The sequence below is a fragment of the Salvelinus sp. IW2-2015 genome, linkage group LG3, assembly GCF_002910315.2.
Source record: "Salvelinus sp. IW2-2015 linkage group LG3, ASM291031v2, whole genome shotgun sequence".
In the NCBI taxonomy this organism is placed as follows: domain Eukaryota; kingdom Metazoa; phylum Chordata; class Actinopteri; order Salmoniformes; family Salmonidae; genus Salvelinus; species Salvelinus sp. IW2-2015.
Window position 1 is genome coordinate 58,908 of NC_036840.1, and position 20,584 is coordinate 79,491.

The 20,584-nt window shown below is 45.7% G+C and overlaps 1 pseudogene; it reads left to right on the forward strand.

Moving 5' to 3' along the window:
- Positions 1–20,584, forward strand: part of LOC111955499 (protein piccolo-like) — an 85,642-nt pseudogene that overhangs the window by 51,637 nt on the left and 13,421 nt on the right.

Consider the following 20,584-nt stretch of genomic DNA (forward strand, 5'->3'; position numbering starts at 1 on the left):
TTTTTTCGTTCTACCTTTATGATCATTTTTTTTTTGGTACACGATGGCATTTGCTTGATGCGTGGTTTGCTTTGACTTTACATCATCCATGATCTGGCAAGACTGGAGGTTTTTCCATTTTTGTTGTTGCTTTTTTATTTATTTGGATGGAGCATGGCTTTSGATGGAGCATTGCTTTCGATGGAGCATGGCTTTCTGTCTGATGTTTCACCACTAAGGCTACCTGTTTTTGTGGACTTAATAGATKTATTTTCCCCAACAGGTGTAGCTTTGGACTTCTCCACCAAAGGCTCAGGGTTATATTCAGGAATGATAATCCCCCCATATTCCCAAGCCAGAGTCAAAGGAGCTGTTGGGACACACTTTGGCACGAGCAGTGTCCTGAGATCCTCCAATGGGGTGGTGTACTCTTCAGTCTCAGTACCAATCCCATCCACCTACGCCATCACCACACAACCTGGGTCCATATTCAGCACCACTTACAACTCCCTGTCAGCGGGCATGCACACCAGCGACACCATGCCATCCCTGTCCACTCTCCAGAACCAGCCCATGACTCGGTCCCACAGCTTCATCTCCACCACCTCTGCAGACGATCAAGGGGACGTCCCCCTCAACCTGGAGCTCGCTAAAGATGGCATATCCACCTCCGCGGCCCTCACCACCAAAACGGTCACCCTGGCCCTGGAAAGGCTGGACTCGTACACGGACGCGTCCCTGGAGGCTATCGCCGCCTCGCTGGAGGCCCTGTCCTCGCCCTGTGTGCYAGGGGAGGGCCAGTACCAGATGCAGCGTGAGATTCTGGAGATGGAGAAGTTCAAACAGCAGCGRTTGGCTGAAGAACTGGAGTGGGAGCGTCAGGAGATCCARCGCTTCCGCGAGCAGGARCAGATGCTGGTGCAGAAGGAGCTGGAGGAGCTGCAGTCCATGAAGCAGGCCATCCTGTGCCAGCAGGAGGATGAGCGCCAGGCCCACCTCATGATGCAAAAGGAAACCTATGCCCAGCAGCAGCAGCAGCTAGAGCAGATCCAGAGGCTCCAGGAGCAGCTCCGAGCACAACTGGAGGAGCAGAAGTTCCGGAAGATGTACCCGGGGGAGGTGTTGCTGGGGCATGGCCAGCAGGAGGCAGTCGTCCTGGGGCCGGACGGCACCGAGCTGGCCCGGAAAATCATGGATAGTGGGTGCCAGACGGACGACGAGGACAGTGTTGTCGATAAAGCCTACACGGCGGGGAGGAAGAAGAGAAGCACGGCCAAGAAGAGCGTAGACAGCTGCGTGCAGACGGACGATGAGGACCAGGAGGAGTGGGAGCCTGYTCGGGCCAGACGTAGCAGGCCTCGCACGTCAAGGGGGGACAGAGGCGGACAGACTTCCGATATGTCCATTCAAGCTCACTCTGAGATCTCCATACAGACGGACTCTGACAGGTATGGTAAGAATGGACGCCAGGATGGAGCTCTCGACTCGGAAGTCCACATTGGGAAGACAAGAGACGGCCCACGCCCTTGGAGATAGAACAGTCTGGCCACCTCAGAGCTGACCCCTCCTCACTTCAGGCCCGCCCAAATCCCCAATGTTCTCTACTCCCCCATATCCCTGCATATCCCCGAGCAAATCCCTTGAGTTTGTGTCCTATGAGAAATCACTGGTGATACAAGCCCACAGAGAATAAGAGGGAGTACTGATCCGACAAAGTCTCTCCAATCGGCAGCCCCAAGGGACCTAAGGCATGCAGAGATCATGTCCGACCCAGCCCATGAGTCCCACTGGAGAGGAGAGGGCATCATCCAGTTTCCAGTATGGCGACGGTTCTCTGTGAGTTCTGGTTTAATCATTGTTTGCAATTGTGATGTTCTATTCAAATGGGCATAGAGTTTCTCCCTTAGGCACGCAGGCTTTATATAAAAGGTCAGTTTTCTCACCCAAGGAGAAACAGTAGAAAAGGGCGCTAACACTTCCATATTTTATATTTAGATAATTGGGTTTATTTTGTCATTTTATATTAAGACAACTAGAGTTAGAGTTTTTTGAAGTATGATATACTGTGACATTGGACAAACAAAGTAGGAGCATAATCCAGGATAATGTTTCTGTTTTGAAACCAGATTTGGATGCATTTCTGTTCTGTTTTGAACAAGATTTGGATGTATTTACAGGTTGCACTTCTTGTCTAACACTACTTAATCCATTATTGCCCTGAAAATTATGTCTTATTGCAGTTCGTTCTCTCATACACATCTAATGTAGCCCCCGCTTGCTATTCATTCGGCGAGTTTGCTGTCTAAATTCATATGAGCCTCTATAGAATGCCCTTTCAAAGGCATTGCTGCACTAAAGCTGATATATTTATATTGGCATTTTAGTTGAAGGCAAAGCCCGCAAGACCGGAGGCAATTTTCTAGAAGACTTTCCATTTTTCATATTTCATACATTGAGTCATTGCACAGTGCCTCTTCAATGTGATTTGGGACTGGTAGCATCCTTGGTAGATATCCACATTCTTTCTTTCCAACCAGACTTACTAGATCAAGATATATTTGAGGTACTGCAAATGACTTAGTCCAAAGGTTACAGCTATTCGTTTAGTATCTACTATTGTATTAAAACAAAACATTTGAATTTCATAAACACCACAGGTATAGAAGTGTGTTCATATAAAAAATCATTCAACTTGTTTCCATGGGACCGGTTGCAGACATAGTCAAAATGTAATGAAAGATGATTAAGTTAAGATATATACTTATAGTAGGTTATAAATACTAGAGTTGGGCGGTATCCGAGACAGTGCCTTTGGAAAGTATTCAGACCCCTTGACTTTTCCAATTTTGTTACGTAACAGCCTTATTCTAAAATGGATTAAAAAATATATAAAATGTATTACAATAACAGGAAATATTACATTTACATAAGTATTCAGACCCTTTACTCAGACTTTGTTGAAGCACCTTTGGCAGCGATTACAGCCCTAAGTCCTCTTTGGTATGACGCTACAAGCTTGGCACACCTGTATTTGGGTAGTTTCTCATTCTTCTCTGCAGATCCTCTCAAACTCTGTCAGGATGAATGGGGAGTTTCACTACACAGCTATTTTCAGGTCTCTCCAGAGATGTTCAATCGGGTTGAAGTTGGGCTCTGGCTGGGCCACTCAAGGACATTCAGAGACTTGTCCCGAGGCCACTCATGCGTTGTCTTGGCTGTGTGCTTAGGGTTGTTATCCTGTTGGAAGGTGTACCTATGCCCCGTCTGAGGTGCTCGCTAGGCCTGAGCCGTCTGGAGCAGGTTTTCATCAAGGATCTCTCTGAACTTTTCTCTGTTCATCTTTGCTTGATCCTGACTAGTCTCCCAGTCCTGCGTGAAAAACATCCCACAGCATGATGCTACCACACCGATGTTCTGGATGGTGCCAGGATTCCTCTAGGCGTGACCCTGGCATTCAGGCCAAAGAGTTCAATCTTGGTTTAATCAGATCAGAGAATCTTGTTTCTCATGATCTCAGAGCCTTTAGGTGTCTTTTGGCAAACTGCCATGTGCCTTTTACTGAGGAGTGGCTTCCGTCTGGCCACTCTACCATAAAGGCCTGATTGGTGGAGTGCTGCAGAGATGGTTGACCTTCTGGAAGGTCTCCATCTCCACAGAGGAACTCTAGATCTATGTCAGAGTGACCATCGGGTCTGGTCACTCCCTTCTCCCCTGATTACTCAGTTTGGCCGGCGAACCAGCTCTAGGAAGCTGTCATCAAGGCAAAAGGTGCTACTTTGAAGAATCTCAAATATAATATATATTTAGATTTGTTTAACACTTTTTGGTTTACTCCATGAGTCCATATGTGTTATTTATAGTTTTGATGTTTTCACTATTATTCTACAATGTATAAAATAGTAAAATAAAGAAAACCCTTGAATGAGTAGGTGTGTCCAAACTTTTGACTGGTACTGTATATAGGTTTTATATCTATATTGTGTAGATTGCTGAGGATTTATTTATTTAATCCATTTCAGAATAAGCTGTAACGTAATTTGGGGAAAAAGTGAGAAGGTCTGAATACTTTCCGAAGGCACTGTATATGGAATACCAGCCAAGCATTATACATACTTATTCAAGCCTCTCATTGTTCCTCTGGCCCTCTCCCGGGGTATATAAATCATTTTCTGCCTGAGTGATACACCACAGAGCTCCTCATACTGTACATACAAGGGGTGGAAACAGCTGAGCTTGTAGGAAAGTATTGATTTGCCACAGATCCATAGGGGTTTAATGTGAATAAATGACATATTTTGAGTCTGCTCTTAAGGTAGTAAGTAACATTTATGGCCAGGAGCACATACAGTATCTTCCTGTGAACTCACCAACAATCAATATGCTGTGTTTCTCAATAAGCTTTCCCTCACTCTGAGGACACCAGATTCTTGTCCGTGCCTGATTGTAATCAGGACACAGAGACACGGGATAGAGATCCTCTTCTATTTTAGTCATCCATTCATTTAATCAGATAATTGAAATCATGAAAGATTTAACACTTCTTTCCGGTTAATTTAGTCCATGTAGTAAAGGTTTGAGAAAAGTCATCATTCAGATGCTGTACCCATTCAGTGTGAAATCACAATGTGACGTTTGAGTATAAATAATTAAAGAAGCAATTTATTCTCGTTTTTATAACTATTTGTTTGTTTTGGTTTTCTCCGCCAGGGCAAAAGCTCGTCGGGCAGCACACAACTGGCACCGGCAAGAAGGTGAAGAGGACCTCCCCAACCCGCCCTCGGAGGAGGAGGCAACAGCCGCCGGCCAGACGGCCAACAGCACAGGCTCGGCCCGCCGTCGCATGTGCCGCAACCCAACATGGGAGGGCCAAGATCCTGCAGGATATTGACCGTGAGCTGGACATGGTGGAGCGTGAGTCGTCCAAGCTCCGCCACAAGCAGGCGGAGCTGGACGAAGAAGAGAAGGAGATCGACGCCAAGCTACGCTACCTGGAGATGGGCATCAACCGCAGGAAAGACGCCCTCCTCAAGGAGAGGGAGAAGAGGGAGCGGGCCTACTGCAGAGCGTGGCCGAGGATCGTGACTACATGTCAGACAGTGAGGTCAGCAACATCCGGGAGACACGGAGCGGCGTGGCAGTGGAGAAGATGAGAGATGGGAAGTCAGGGCTGGAGCGCCCAGGACGGCACCCCAGTCAGAGCTGGATGATTTTGTGCCACCACAGACCACACACGAGGCCCAGTACGGCACGTACTCCCGTAAGTAAGTACCCACATGAGCCAGACGCTGTACCAGCAGCAGTCACTCTACCAGTCCCCCAGCCCTACAGTCTCAGTCCATCTACTCCTCAGTCCCCTCCTGGCTAGCTCCAGCAGCAGAGCTACCACCAGATGCTCCTTCTCCAGCAGAAGGCGCCAGGCAGGCGGCCCTGATCCAAGAGTTGGACGCGTCTCAAAGTACGAGTCATCAGCCGACAGCCCGACCCGTGTCCTCTGCCTACATGGGAGGGGTCAGGTACGACAAGTACGGTAACCACTTGGACCTCCGGGCCCTGGAGGTGGGGGGCAGTATGGCTGGCAGCCCCATGTCCAACGTGTCGGCCGACTCCTTCTATGGAGACGTGGAGCACCACCACCACAGTCCACGAAGCTACATCCTCCTGAAGATGCGGCAGAGCTGGCAAAGAGCTCCACGAGTCTGGCTTCATCCAGCTACGCCCAGGCCGAGAAGGAGCTGGCTAAGGCAGAAAGGCTGTTGCGAAGAAGTGCAGCCGACTTGACCTCCACCGACTACCTGGGCTCCAGCTCCAGGCTCCACTCCGGGTATGGAAAGACCCCAGACGATGAGGACTCCATGGACGACCCCTACGAGCTGAAGCTCCTCAAGCAGCAGCTGAAGCAGGAGTTCCGGAGGAGCACAGGGGAACAGAGAGCCTGGACCCGCTGACGGGTCTCTCCCACAACTACTACGGCACCCCCAGCTCGGGTGTCTCCTCCCTCCAGAGTTACTCCCAAAGACACTACCCCAAGACGGAGAAATACAGCATCAGCCGGCTGACCCTAGAGAAGCAGGCAGCCAAGCAGCTCCCAGCGTCCATGCTGTACCAGAAGAACAAAGCCCGCTGACGACCCCAAAGTCTCCAAGTACTCCTCGTGCAAGACAGCAGGGTCTGGAGACAGACTATACCAGCTATTTAGGGCAGTAACGTTAGCGCCTCTCCCAGATCCAGCCGGCTCCTTCAGGACGAGATCACCTTTGGACTACGCAAGAACATTGCAGAGCAGCAGAAGTACTCGGCTCCACTTTGGGTGCCAACCTGGCTGGCTCGCTCAACTTCGGCCAGAGCCTGGCTTGGACTCGACTTCCTACCCCAGTGGCAGCCGCTCACGGCCCTCTTCTAGGCCCAACTCCGTCTATGGCCTGGCTTCTCACTCAAACGGGACCCATCCAGTTCTCTTTGAGGCTCAAGGGGACGGCGAGGCGGCCTCAGACGCTACCCAGATGCCATCAGGGCGTGCCAAGCCCACCAGCCTGCCCATCGTGCAGGGCGGCCGGGGGCGCATCCCCATCGTGGCACAGAACTCTGAGGAGGAGAGCCCRTTGAGTCCTGTGGGCCAGCCTATGGGCATGGCGCGGGCRTCGGCGGGGCCCCTGCCGCCCATCTCGGCCGACTCACGGGACCAGTTTGGTTCGTGCCTCTCCCTGCAGGACTCCCAGCAGCAGCAGCACCTGAGGGACGAGCCAACGAGGGGGCGGGGCTACGTCTTGATGGACGACCTCCAGTGCACTATGTCGGACGGCGAAGGTAAACAACAACGGGATCAGTTCAGAACTGTTTTCTTCCAATTTCAAACTGACTCTGCTTATATGCACCCAATATACCACCCAATATACCACCCAATATACCACCCAAAATATCACCTAATATACCACCCAATATACCACCCAATATACTATGCAATATACCACCCAATATACCACCCAATATACCACCCAATGAACCACCCAATGAACCACCCACCTGCACCACCCATTACTTTTTACTTTCTTTATGTCTTATCTGTGTCTTTACTGGTTTCTTCATCTATTGTCTATTCTGAATGTATTCATTCCCTCTTCCTTTGATTTGATGTATTGGTCTCAATACAAGGGACAAGTTGACTTTACTGAATGTAATTACTGTATTTTGTATTTGTCTATGTTGATGTCCTTTGGTKTTTAATCYCTCATTTGGGTCTCTTCTGGTCTCTAAATGCACGTGATTGTGTCTGCGTTGGAATCATTCTATAATATATATTTTCCTATTTAATCTCTATGTATGTTACTCTAGAATATTCTATCACTTCTAGATATGTAGAAGGTATCCTTCCTCCAATAGCATTCTATCTGAAAATGATCAGCAGTTTAGTTTGCTAAATGTTGTCACTTCTGCTCTATAACTGACATACTTGAAAATATGGTTCTGTACTTTAAGTCCTAGAGGACTTACGTAGTATTTCACAACTTGCTTGTTTATCTAATGCCCAGGTGTTGGGAGTATAATAATCCCTCTACTTGAAAGCTCAGGTCAGATTGTGCAGGGAAATGGGAAAAGAGCCTCGCTTTCTCTGAAGTGATAAAATTGAAAAGTGCCTCTGGCTAGCAAAATGTTATGGAATGTGTTTATTACTTTGTCCTTCAGATATTTGATGTTTATTTCAAATCAGTAGTTCAATTGAGGACAAAATATGATACATCATAGGAATGTGTATCTGTGTAAACACAGCACGTTATGTTACATGATACATTATCTATTTAGACTATGATAGGCCTATTACAGATCTATTGGAAGGTTTAAATGTATTTTGTTGTGGTAGTTAGGTACATACAGTATTATCATTGCATCAGTGCAGTATTTCTTATTTGGATGATATACACTTGATCATTTCTAGATGATTCTTTCTCACTTTCTAGCATGTCCATCTCTAAGGGTTTTCCAATGCATGTTATGTTAATGCATGTTCCGTTAATCTATAATAAATACATTTCATTTGCCTGTGTTTGTCTGAATACGTGCATCGGGTGTCATACCTTTGTTGTGCATGTTGCATGGGAATATAATGTTTATTGTAGCATGAACAAAGCTCTTCCTGATTCTGTGATGTCACTCTTTATTAGGGTCTTTTACCATGCTCCAACAAAATGCAGGCATTACAGTTACATTACATTACAGTTACTATTTTCTCTCTCTATTATGTCTCCATCTCTATTCTGCTGACAACCATGTCTATTTTAAAACAATCCCCTTCATAACAACTGTTACTACTTGATTTCATATGCATATGAACAAAAAAACCTACGGCTGTGCCAATAGGTCTTGTCATGACAGGAAATAAACCCCCTAGTTCCTAAAACCCTATCCCATAATAAGTGTGTAGAACTTGACCCTTTGACCTACATGATGTCATATAAGGCAGAAAACTCCATGTTTATCAATTTCCCTTGGTTACAGCCCTAAGTGACTCCATGCTGGCACTGAACAGAGATGATCCCCGACAATCACATGAGAATATCCCAAACGGTAGAGTATTAGTTCTAGGGTGTTCCATTATCCTGCCCCGCCCCTGCCCCCTACCTGTCAATCATCCATACGCCAACATGTAGACAATACCTTAACCATAACCTTAACCATAACCTTAACCGAACCTTAACCATATTAGTTCCATTCTCCTCCCCTACCTGTCAATCATCCATACGCCAACATCTTAACCATTCCAAACGTCAACATGTATTTCCAATATGACTCAATGTTGGTAGATGTTAGCTGGCTTCTGTGTACCGTTTGTTCCTTATTGATGAGTCAGGGAGGTTGCTTTACACCAATCGGAAATTCAAACCTGCAGTTTGTCAATGCTGATCTAAAGATACAGGACCGTACATTTATTTTCACATTTACCAGCACTCTAAAAGTGAGCTACACCAGCTTAAACGTCAGACTGTTACCATGGTTACATACTGTACAGTAACTGGTGCCAGYTGTTATAAACTATGGAAAGAAAACGGACTAAACCTATACTGTGCCATATTAACTAAAAAGAGCATTGGTCAGGTTGGCATGATAGTGTGAAAAACATGACACCAAAAACATGCCAAACATTAATGCCAATAAATTACATCTGCCATGAGATAAGATAMGTTAAAGTTACCCCTGGCGTTAAATATTTMATCAGGAAAGTATTATCATTTAGCTGCTTGTCATTTATATCTTGAAATGCCCTAAATTATTACATTTTTACCTTTCTTGGAGGCCTCTTTCTCTTCCTTCCTGTTTCAACTGCCGTCCCCTCTCCAGCATGCAATCCTCTTCCAACCAATCAGAAAGCTTGTCCCCACTGATAGGTTAGAAGGGACTGATTGACAGGGTTAATGATCATGGCCTATTTGTCTCTGAAGCCTACCACCTACGGCGAGAGGAAACGGACTGGTTTGACAAACCACACGAGGGACGACCAGAGAACGGACAAGGGCCGGACAGGAGACAGGTGACACCCACGCACCCACGCACCCACGGCACAAGTCATAAAGTTGAGAAATGCCCAAATGCACACAGACTTTTAAAACAATGCTTTACTGTTTATTCATTCTTTCAGAAATAACCCAAACTAATTACATACATATTCATGACTAYATAATTGTGGAGACATTTTCAAGCATGCATTTGWATCAGTAACTGCAGCTATCTGTTGAGGTGTAATAGCCTATRAAATACTTATGTAGTTTCCTGTATGTGTCTCTCAGGGGAAGGGTGTTTACTACCCCTTTCCTCACACCAGAGTCAAACTGCAGAGGGATCCCAAGGACCGCAGCGTGTCAGGTAACGGAAACACAGTTTACCTTGCACATGGACACAATATGTCATAAACACAGTGACATGTTTAAAATGTTTGTCTTGACCCAAAATGGGGTAGACATTTCGTGGCTTCTCTGTTGATTTGGCACATGTCCACTTTCATCAGTCATCCATCCTGGCTCAAAATGGCGTATCATTGACATACCGGATTAGCTTTTTGCAATTAGTCAGCAGGCCACAGAAGGTGCTTGTTTATGTGGAGAAGTGCTAAAAGAACCATTTGTCTGTGGGATTTGGATGACTGTGTCAGTGTGATAAGTGTGTATTTACTCTTTAGTTTAAATGACTGATCTCTTAAATGACTGTGTGTCTGTGTGTGTGCGTGTGTGTGCGCATTGTGTGTGTGTGTGTGGTGTGTATGTATGTGTGTGAGTGCATTCTACACTGGATACATATTCCTGTGCATGCATACTCTTAATGGGTGTCTGACCACTGTACGTGCATGTGTATAGTTGTGTGTTGTTCATGCCTCTCACTCATTTGTGGGTTTCTACCTCTTCATTTCCAGGGAATGGATTGGGTATCAGAGTGGTGGGAGGTAAAGAGGTTCCAGGGACCAACGGAGACATCGGAGCCTACGTAGCTAAAGTCTTACCTGGAGGAGTTGCCCACCAGACTGGGAAGATACTAGAGGGTAAGTTAAGTTCACAAATCTTGGGAATATATACTGCACTCCTGGGTCGTATTCATTAGGCACCAAACTGACTGAACCAGGAAGGGACTACCTGAACTCATCCAATAAGAAATGCTTGTTTTCATTTTCTGCGTGGCCATAATGAATATGAAATGGTGCAAAATCAGTATCAGTCAAGTGCTTATGTTGCTCAAAAAAACATTTGAGAGAGACATTTCTATATGTGAAATGTACTTGCCCTTTAAGAATCAATCAGTTGCAAGAATCAAGTAGTCCAAGCCTGGACATGAGTGATTCTTATCAGAAGAAGGAATCGTAGCTCTATCTGTCTTTCTCCATCTGTCTGTTTCCTTAAATCCGTCCATATCTCTCTCTGTTTACCTTTCTCTCCTGTCATTCTCTATCTTTAGTGTGTGTGTATAAATGCAGCAGTGGCTCACTGTTGCCAGATAGTTTGAGAGGAATCTGATTGAGTGAGATGTGGGACTGAGGGGGAACGACACGGAGATGACAAAAATAGAAGTTAATTTGCATTTTGTTTTGTCACCTCCAGGCAATGGTCATGGGGGGGGCTTTAGAGAACGAAAGGTTTGAGAGATTTCACCAAGCGCTTTCAGAATTCTGAATGTATATCACAGGTTTTCTTCAATCAAAGCTGGAAATGCATTGTTAGTTTCAGAATGGCTTTTGTAAGTTAGCCATTATTACTCCAACCAATGTTCACATTAGAGTTTCGTTACTCTACTCCTGTCATCTTGACCTTTGGTCAGGGTTTACCCATATTATTTCATTCATTCTCTGGGAATGTACTAAAAGTCAGTGGTAGGGCCCAGAGTTGTATAGATCTGAATCCAAACTAAGCGGCCTTAGGCACAACAAGCAGTAAGCATTGTCCATTTATCCCTAGACAGTCTCACTCCTGGCCAGTTGTCAATACAACACTACCTGAAGATGGATGGCTATGTCCTATTAACAGAAATGAATTTCATGAGGCTTATTGATTTGACTGGAGGGAGACAAGCGCAGTGGTGCTGTGTATCTTTCTCTATCTCGCTCTCTCTTTCTGTCTCTCTGGTCTCTCTCTGGTCTCTCTCGGCTCTCTTTCCTTCTCTGGTCTCTCTGGTATCTCTCTCGCTCTCTCCTTGGTCTCTCTCTCATTCTCTCTGTCTCAGTCTGGGGTTTGTACAGGGTCCATGCTGGACGGTTGTGAATTAGCACGGCTGTGCCCCTGCCTTTGTGGTGGCTGTCTGGGGCCTGATGTATGAGAGGTGGGTCGGAGGACTGTAAGAGAAGAGGGAAGAGATACAGCCCAGAGCCACCTGGTGGAGCTAGGGCCATCCATCTGTCACACTGTGTGTGTGTCTGTGTTATTGTGTGTGCGTGCATGCATTCGGTGTGTGTGGTGCCCTCTCTCCCATTTTTTCTTCATCCTTCTCCCTCCCTCCCTCCCTCCCTCCCTCCCTCCCTCCCCTCCCTCCCTCCTCCCTCTCCCTCCCTCCTCCTCTCTTCTGATTTATCATGGGCTTGAATTGTAAATACGTATTTGTTCTTAACTGACTTGCCTAGGTAAATAAAAAATAAAAAATTGAATAACAGCTGTTTTTCCTCTCTCTCAGCTATCTCAGAATGATCTTTAACTAACATGTTGGTCTGGACCTGTGTGTATTTATCAATGCTGTGACAGGTTTGGATCTCACCTCTGTACTCGTCTAGTAGGTCAGCTATGGAGGCACCATCTTCAACCTCTTCTGCATAAAGTCAACACCTGGGTTGTGTTTCATTAGGGCACACCATAGCAAAACGTTTTGCAACTGCTATGAAACACCTGTGTTTCTTTTATTGTACAAATTCAGATCCAGTACTGTCTGTTTCAAAATGTTTTCCCTACTGAACACGGCCCTGATAAGTGTCCATCTCCAAACAGTGCAGATCATCAATCCTCATTGAAATGAAATACATGTTCTTCTTACTCCACATATCTGCATGCACTCATTAACGCACACATTTCAGATGATCCCAAGAAGTTGCAGTCACCAGAAGTATTTATTATCCGATGACTAAAACATCCAGGCCTGAAGGGATGCTGACACTGTTACCTTTCACTCTAGCAGAGCTCATCGTTTTGTCAGCGAAGACGTTACCATGGAGAGCTGCAGCTATGACTGTGTCAGTTCCAAACGAAGTGTCTCTGTGTAAGGTGACACTTCCGCTGAAACTTTGGAACATGGTTTCTCACAGTGAGCGGTGTGAATACAGAATTGTGTCATTTCTAGCAGGTGCGAAGGCTCAGACCGAGTGTGTGTGATGAGTCATACTGCATACTGTGTCACTGAGTAACTAGTGTGAAACTCTATGTGGGTAACACAGCTCAGGAGCTCCGGCGCAGTCAGAGAGTCTACTGGCCTACGTCAAGACTCGCTTTCACCTGTGTGAGTGCTGCTGGACAGCACGGAGTGTGTGTGCGTTTGCAGTGCTGTAGGACTGGTCTGTTTTGTTGTTCCGTGTGGTGTGTGCCTGTGTGTGTGTCGTGTGTGTGTGTTGTGTGCTGTGTGTGTGGTGTGTGTGTGTGTGTGTGGGGTGTGGGTGTGTGTGTGTGTGTGTGGGTGTGTGCCATGTGTGTGCCATGTGTGTGTGTGTGTGCTGTGTGTGTGTGTGTGTGAGAGTTTGTAGTGCTTTGCCTCTACTGACCAGGGTCAATTCCATTTCAATTCAGGAAGTGAATCAAAACTTCAGTACAAGACTTGAAAAAGCAACACTTTTCAATTCTAGAATTTGAATGTGATCTCATGTACTGACTGAATTGAAATGGAAATGATCCAAACCCTGCTACTAACCCTGTGGTCATGTGGTTGAACTTTCTTCGAAGCATGGGGTTGTTGGAGAACGAGTTAGAGTTTATAGGAGGCTGCACAGCAGTGTGTTGTGGTGTTAAAACAGGACTCATTGGTACTGTGTGTTATTGATGATGGTGTGGTGTGTTTCTGTATGTGTGTGAGGTGATACACTTTACACTTAGCTAATTGGTTTCAGTTTTCGAGKGTGAGAATTAGGTGTGATACATTTTATATAATAAACAAACTATGTTTGTGTGCGTGTGTTCGTGCGTGCGTGCGTGTGTGTGTATGTGTGTGTGAATATAGGAATGCAGGTGCTGGAGTGGAACGGGCTTCCTCTGACGGGGAAGACCTACGAGGAAGTGCAGGGGCTTGTGGTACAGCAGTGTGGCGAGGCAGAACTCTGCGTGAGACTGTGAGCATATTCTCTCCCTCTCCGTCCCGCTTTCTCTCTGTGATTGTCACTCTTTCTCTCCCTCTCTATATCTCTCCCTCTCCGTCCCACTTTCTCTCTGTTTCTCTCCTTCTCGTCTCACTTCCTCTCTGTTCCTGTCACTCTTTCTCTCCTCTCTATATCTCTCCCTCTCCTTCTCAGTTTCTTCTCTGTCCAGCTACCTTCCTCTCTCTCTTCTCCCTTTATCGTTTGTCACGATTTGATAGAGGAGGAGGAATTTAGCCTTAAGATATATATTTGAGCACAGCCCTACACTCACTGATAGAAGCCTTGCGGCGGTTCCAGCTCAACTATTTGAAAGTGAGCAGTCTTCATTAATTCATTAGTTCTCTAGAGTGGGTTGTTTCTGATTCACATAGAATACATTTATTTTTAAAATCTCAGTCTTCTCTAAATTCATCTCATTGCCTCGCACTCCCTCACTTTAACTGGTGACTTCTCTCTCACACACTCATCTCTGTCCTTCTTTTTGACATTTTTTTTTCTCTCTTCCAACTGTCTTCTCTCTCTCTCTCTCTCTCTCTCTCTCTCTCTCTCTCTCTCTCTCTCTCTCTCTGCTCTCTCTCTCTCAGAGATCTGAACATGCTGGCTGACTCTGAGGGCTCTCAGCACCTTGATCTCCCAGACCAGAGCAAACCAGGTAGAGTAAGAGCTTAGCCTCTTCACCCCAGGGTGTCCTCCCCTCTCTCTCTGCTATATTCCCTTCTCTCTCATTTTCTTTACCTTCTCTCTCACTAAAGGTACAAAATCCCTTAAGGCTCTGCAACTAGAAATTTAAATCGCTATGCGCTCTACCACAGTGAATGATTCCATAACTTCAAACGTGTGTGTGTGTGTTTTCTCTTGTGAATTTGTGTCCGTACGTGTGTGTCTGTGCTCTAGTGACAGACCCCCAGGTCTCCGGGGGTGGATCCGATGCAGCTGGCTGCAGAGCTACAGAAGGTGTCCAGCAGCAGGCTCTCCCACCTACCACCGCCACATCCTCTCCTCCACGACGGGGGGAGAGAAGGACCCCACTCTGCCATCTCAGGGCGCGCCTCGGCGCCTCTAGCGCCATCCAAGATCCGGGCCAGCCGGGGTCGCTCCGTCAGCAAGAAACGCCACGCAGCAAGGTAAACGGGTGGAGGATGATGTGAGCTAAATTGAACACAGGCTTCATCTTCTGGTTGCATGACTAGAACATATTTTATGTTTAAAAGAACTGTCTAATTTTCAATAAACAGGCATTCTATATTGGCACATACTGTATGTTGTAGCATAATTCTGTAACTCATTGACAGTTCTTTACATGCACACAACACACATTGCTGTTTCTAAATGTGTTTCTCTCTCGTCTTCCAGTCTGCGGACGCAGTGAAGACACAATCCACCCTGTTACTGGAGAGATACAGGTCAGATGACCAAGCCTTGTTTTGAGATTCCTTGACTCACCACTGCTTGTATATTCATGCACTTCATAAGGTTTTTACTAAGACGGTCGTCTCGTTGAGATTCCACTGTCTCTTGATTTTGCAGCTTCAAATCAACTATGACAAGCAGCTGGGGAACCTGATTGTTCACGTGCTCCAAGCCAGGAACCTGGCCCCCGAGACAACAACGGCTACTCGACCCTTTCGTCAAAGTCTACCTCCTACCTGGGAGGGGGTGAGTCTATTGGATACGCTATGAGTAGGGTTTACAAAATTCTGCTAACTTTCACAAAATTCCCGGTTTTCCACAAAATCCTGGCTGGAAGATTCTTGGAGTCAGGAGAGAATAGCGGCTTATACGGAGTCCTCCAAACCGGATTTCTGGAAAACTTGGGAATTTTGGGAAACTTAATTAACAGAATTCTACTACCTACCAAAGAGAGAAAGCTAGTCTGGAATCGAAACTGAATATCACTCTTTTTTTTTTAAATTTGAAATGAAAGTATATTTCAGTTTAGTTTGCAGGCAGGCAGTGAGGAGTGGTATTCCGTTTGGATTCTAGACTAAAGCAGAGAGGTAGGGATAGAAACACTGGAACAAGTCAAGTCAGGAGAGAACAATCTCTTTGGTGAGAGAAGTTAAAGTATACTTCACAGATCACCTATAGTAGCTACACACTATAGCCATTATGTAACTCTTTCACTTTTCATCCTGCTCTGTTGCTGTGCTCTGTCCATGTATCTATGCTCTGTAATGTTACCGAGCAATTTCCTTGTGGATGTGCATCACTGTCAGTTAATAATGAACTGTGTCATATCGCAGTGGAAGCATTATCGATAGCAGTGTTTGAATGGTTGTGGTAAAGTGTTACTGTAATTGTGTTAAGTGTATATAAAACACTGGAAAGGTGATTGTTTAGTTTCAGGGTGTTTCACGTGTGTAAAAGGCCTTATGAATTTCAGGTCATGTAGACAAACGCATTCATACGGAAGAAATGCATAGAACCAAGATTCAATTAAACCATGGCTAGACCACTTGCAAAAGGAAGGCGTTTTGGAAAAGCTCAGAACGAACTCCCTTCATCTTAAAATCATTTACGATTGATTTTAGCTGGCCATGGCATGTTTTGTGTTCTATGCCCCGCACCTGATGTCAGATAATTCCATCATGCCACTTTGATAAGCTGTTCAAGCCTGTCACATGACATGACATGTAATACCATTCTAGGAACTGTTTTCTATGTAGACATTTGATACTTCGTTTTCTGAAGGGAGTCATTAACACCTAATCAGCGTCAAACAACACACATGTAATACCCTAAACATGATGTAAATTATGTTATATTTTGCCATGTAGTTCTGCTGAGTTTTCGCCTTTGCTCTTGTTGCTAGGCGGAATAGAGCAGGGAAATCGATAAGACTCATAATAGCTTGTAATAAGATCCACACTGTAGCCGTCTGGATCTCAGTGCTCAATGTGATTATGTCATGTTGTAATCAGCTCTCCCACTTACCCTACCCTTATCTATGGAGTCCTTAGGGACTCTGGACTTTTATAGTGTTACACACATGCATATACAAGCACACACACGCTGGGGGGAAATGCACACAATACACACAGACACATTCCTCTCTCACTGCCCCAACACATATCCTGTGCCCCATGCCCACTTCCCTGTTACTGACCTCCCCAAATACACACACACACACAACACACTGCCCCCCCCACCACACACCTGTACCCTCACTGCTCACTTAACCACCCCCCCGTCCACCAAAACTACATCCACACACACTCCTACCCCCCTCCCCCTGACACTGACCCTTGTTTTTGTGCTGTTCTTATATTTAATGCATGCTGGACACATTCAGTCAGGTCATGGTTGTCCAGAATGCCAGGTATGTGATTTGCCCACTCTGACTTTTGACTTTGATGGTTGTTGTTAGGTTGTAGTAAGGTTGGACCTGGATTGTGATGACGATTGAGTTGAAGGCTCAGGGCCCAATGCATGTGGAGCTGGTGACGAGCGTATAACCCCAGCAAGTCACTATATACTCACTCTAACACCTTTCCACTCCCATGCATTGTACACTTCTGCCCTATGCCCTCATATTGTTCCCTACCTCCTTAGATTGTGTTCTAATATGCATACTACAGTAGACTCTACCTCTAATCGCTACGATRTGACCTAACATATGATTCCCCACTTTCCCATAACTCATTTCCCTACATGTCTGTCAGACATATAAAATACCCTAAATAGTTTTTCTAACATTGTGTTTTACTTTGTACTTCACCCTGACGTTGTTCTTGGTATTGTGATTTCCGTTGTATCCAGTGTTGTTCCCTAAAGTCTTCCATTTTAATTGTGCCCTAAATTGTTCYGTACACCCTTACATTGTGCCCTACATCTTAACATAGCTCGCYACKTCCTTTCATTGTGCCCTGCACCCTAACATTGTGCTATTGTGCTCTGAATTTCTGTGTTTTGTGTGTGTGTGTGCATAAATCTATAAATCTGGCAGCGTAAAGGTCCCACTTTGGCCAGGGGTTTCCCCCTTTTCACGGCCACATCCTGTATTGTGTGAGTGTGTGTTAATATATAGTTGTGGCCAATATATTCGCACCCTTGTGCGTGTGTGTGGTGTGCGTGTGTGTGTGTGTGTGTGTGTGTGTGTGTGTGGTGTGTGTGTGTGTGTGTGTGTGTGTGTGTGTGTGTGTGGGGTCGCGCCACATACCTTGCTAATGGCCTGCTCTGTCGACGTGCCTGTGTGTGATTCCAGTGCTGAGAATAAGAGGAGGTCAAAACAAGCTGGCCAGAGTCTGAACCCAGAGTGGAACCAGACTGTTATCTATAAGAACATCCACCTGGAACAGGTACTGGTACAGTATCACTCACTGCTTTTGGAATAACCACAATGTCCTRTGTGTTTGACGTGTGTTGGTTACTGTGAATAYTGCATTTGTGAGTTTAGAGGAATAATAATGTGTGTGTGTGGTGTGTGTGCGCTGTGTTTCAGCTGAGGAAGAAGCTGCTGGAGGTGAGCGTGTGGGACTACGACAAGTGCTCCTCCAACGACTTTCTGGGAGAGGTGAGAGAGAGAGACATGCATTTTGTTCATGTCACCCTCACAGCACTTCTGTGAGGGTGACATACATTACTGTGATGCTGCTGTAAGTTACCTATAAGTAGCAGCCATCCACTATGTGAGGTTGATGTTAAAGGGGATGTGTGTGGGTGTTCGTCTAGGTGTTGATGGACCTGTCCAACACAGCTAACATGGATAACGTCCCACGCTGGCTCCCTCTGAAGGAACAGAGTGAGGGAGAGCACCACCGGCGCTCCCTTTCAGCACAGGGGCGCCAGCACTCCCCCAAGCCCCCCTCGCAGCACGCCTCCCCCAAAACCCCCGCCCACGGGAACCAGGACTCGCCCAAGTCGTCGGTCATCAAGAGCCGGAGCCACGGGATCTTCCCTGATCCAGCCAAGGGTAGGAGAGGTTCTGTCTTTCCCTTCCCTCTGGCCTCTTAGTCATCATGAACAACCTACCCTACTCCTTTCTCTCTATCTGTACCTGTTCTGGTTCTCTCTCCCTTTCTCCTTTGTTCTCTTTATTTCTCTCTCTCTCGTTTTCTCTATCTGTCTTTGTCTCTCTCTTCTCTCTCGTTTTCTCTATCTGTCTTTGTCTCTCTCTTCTCTCTCGTTTTCTCTATCTGTCTTTGTCTCTTTCTTCTCTCTCGTTTTCCCTATCTGTCTTTGTCTCTCTCTGTCTGCCTATCTATCTCTCTGCCTGTCTCTCTCTCTCTGTCACTCCTCCCTCACTATTCAGACTCACCCATTATAGCTTCGGATTCATGCTCTTTGCTTTGCCATGTTTTTATTTTCTGCTGTTGCCATGACTCCACTCAGCTCAGACTTTTCCTACTCTCAGCTTCCTCCATTCCCGTCCTTACACAACATGGCCATGGAAGGCTTTGAAAACAACCCCCACCTCCTCAGTCTTAACCCCAAACTTCATTGGAAAACCCCAAATTTAAGTGGAAAACTTATGTGGCCCAAACAATTGGAAAATACCCACTTCCAAAGGGTCATTTAAAAAGGGCGCTACAGAATGTGGCATGTAGCTTAGTAGCTATCTAGCCCTGATGTAAAAACAGAAGAGCACAACAACAGATGGTAGCTTTAATGGTAATGATAGATGGTAATTGGTGAATTTGGTTGTTCTAGACACGCAGGTGCCCACTATTGAGAAATCTCACAGTAGCCCCGGCACATCGAAGCCTTCCCCGTCCGAGGGCCACAGCCAACATACSCCACGTGCGGCTCCACGTGCGGCGCCTCGCAAAAGTGCAAGGCAACASCAGCAGGATGGCGACGGCGGTGTCGCTGTAGCAACGGGTGAAGCTCCGGCTCCGCAGCAACAGCACCGCCTCCAACCAAGTAAAAGACGCAAATAAAGCCTCCGCAGCATGGCCGCCTCGCGCTCATCTGTTCCCCCTTCTGTCCAGTTTGAGCTGTTTTCTTTGTTTTCTCTTTTTTCCCCTTTTCCTTCWATTTTTTTACCCTCCTTTTTTTATTTTCCTACTTCTGGTGCCTTMCGTACTCCCCCMTCACTGCTTCTCTTCTGTATGTTCCCACGGTGTGTAGATCCAGCATCATACTTACCATATTCTAGCACTTCTTGTTTTAGAGTTTACACTTAAGTTTACTCCTAAGTTTACCCTGTTTCAATGAACCTCCASAGSCACAAAGATTGCTGTTAAAAACATTTTTATACTTCACTGGATAAAAGTTTGATAAAGAGGAAATATACAATTACTACAATTAAAGTAATGTTTCTAAAAACAGACACTAAACCCTCTGTTAAATTATGTCATAAATTGGAACTAAACGTTTAAATAACGAATCATAAGGTTGCAGGCTTAATCATCCTCCCTTAAACCAAGTTTGTTTCAAACATTATTTTAAATGTTCTTGTATTATTTAATTTYGTAAGACAGTTAACAGAATGTCACAGAATGACAATGATAATCTTAAACAAGACTGACTCCCGACAAACAAGTAGGGCTTTTGAAAAGTCACTTTGGGACCACTTGTCAATCAGTGTCCGAACACAGCACCACTGCCAGGGCTCTCACATGACTAATCAAGCCAATGACTACCATGGTACACACAGTAGACTCAGTAGATTAGTAGACACAGTATATTTTATTCAGTTTGGACTAGCCATGGTGTCATGGTCCAAGAGAGGGAAGGCTAGGAATTACACTTAGATATCACTTGAATCGTTTGWACTACCTGATCCAAGCATTTACAACGATGAACTCAGAAGAAAGTCTCCCAACCTAACCCTCTCCCTCCGTTTTAAATTTCATTATCCCTTTT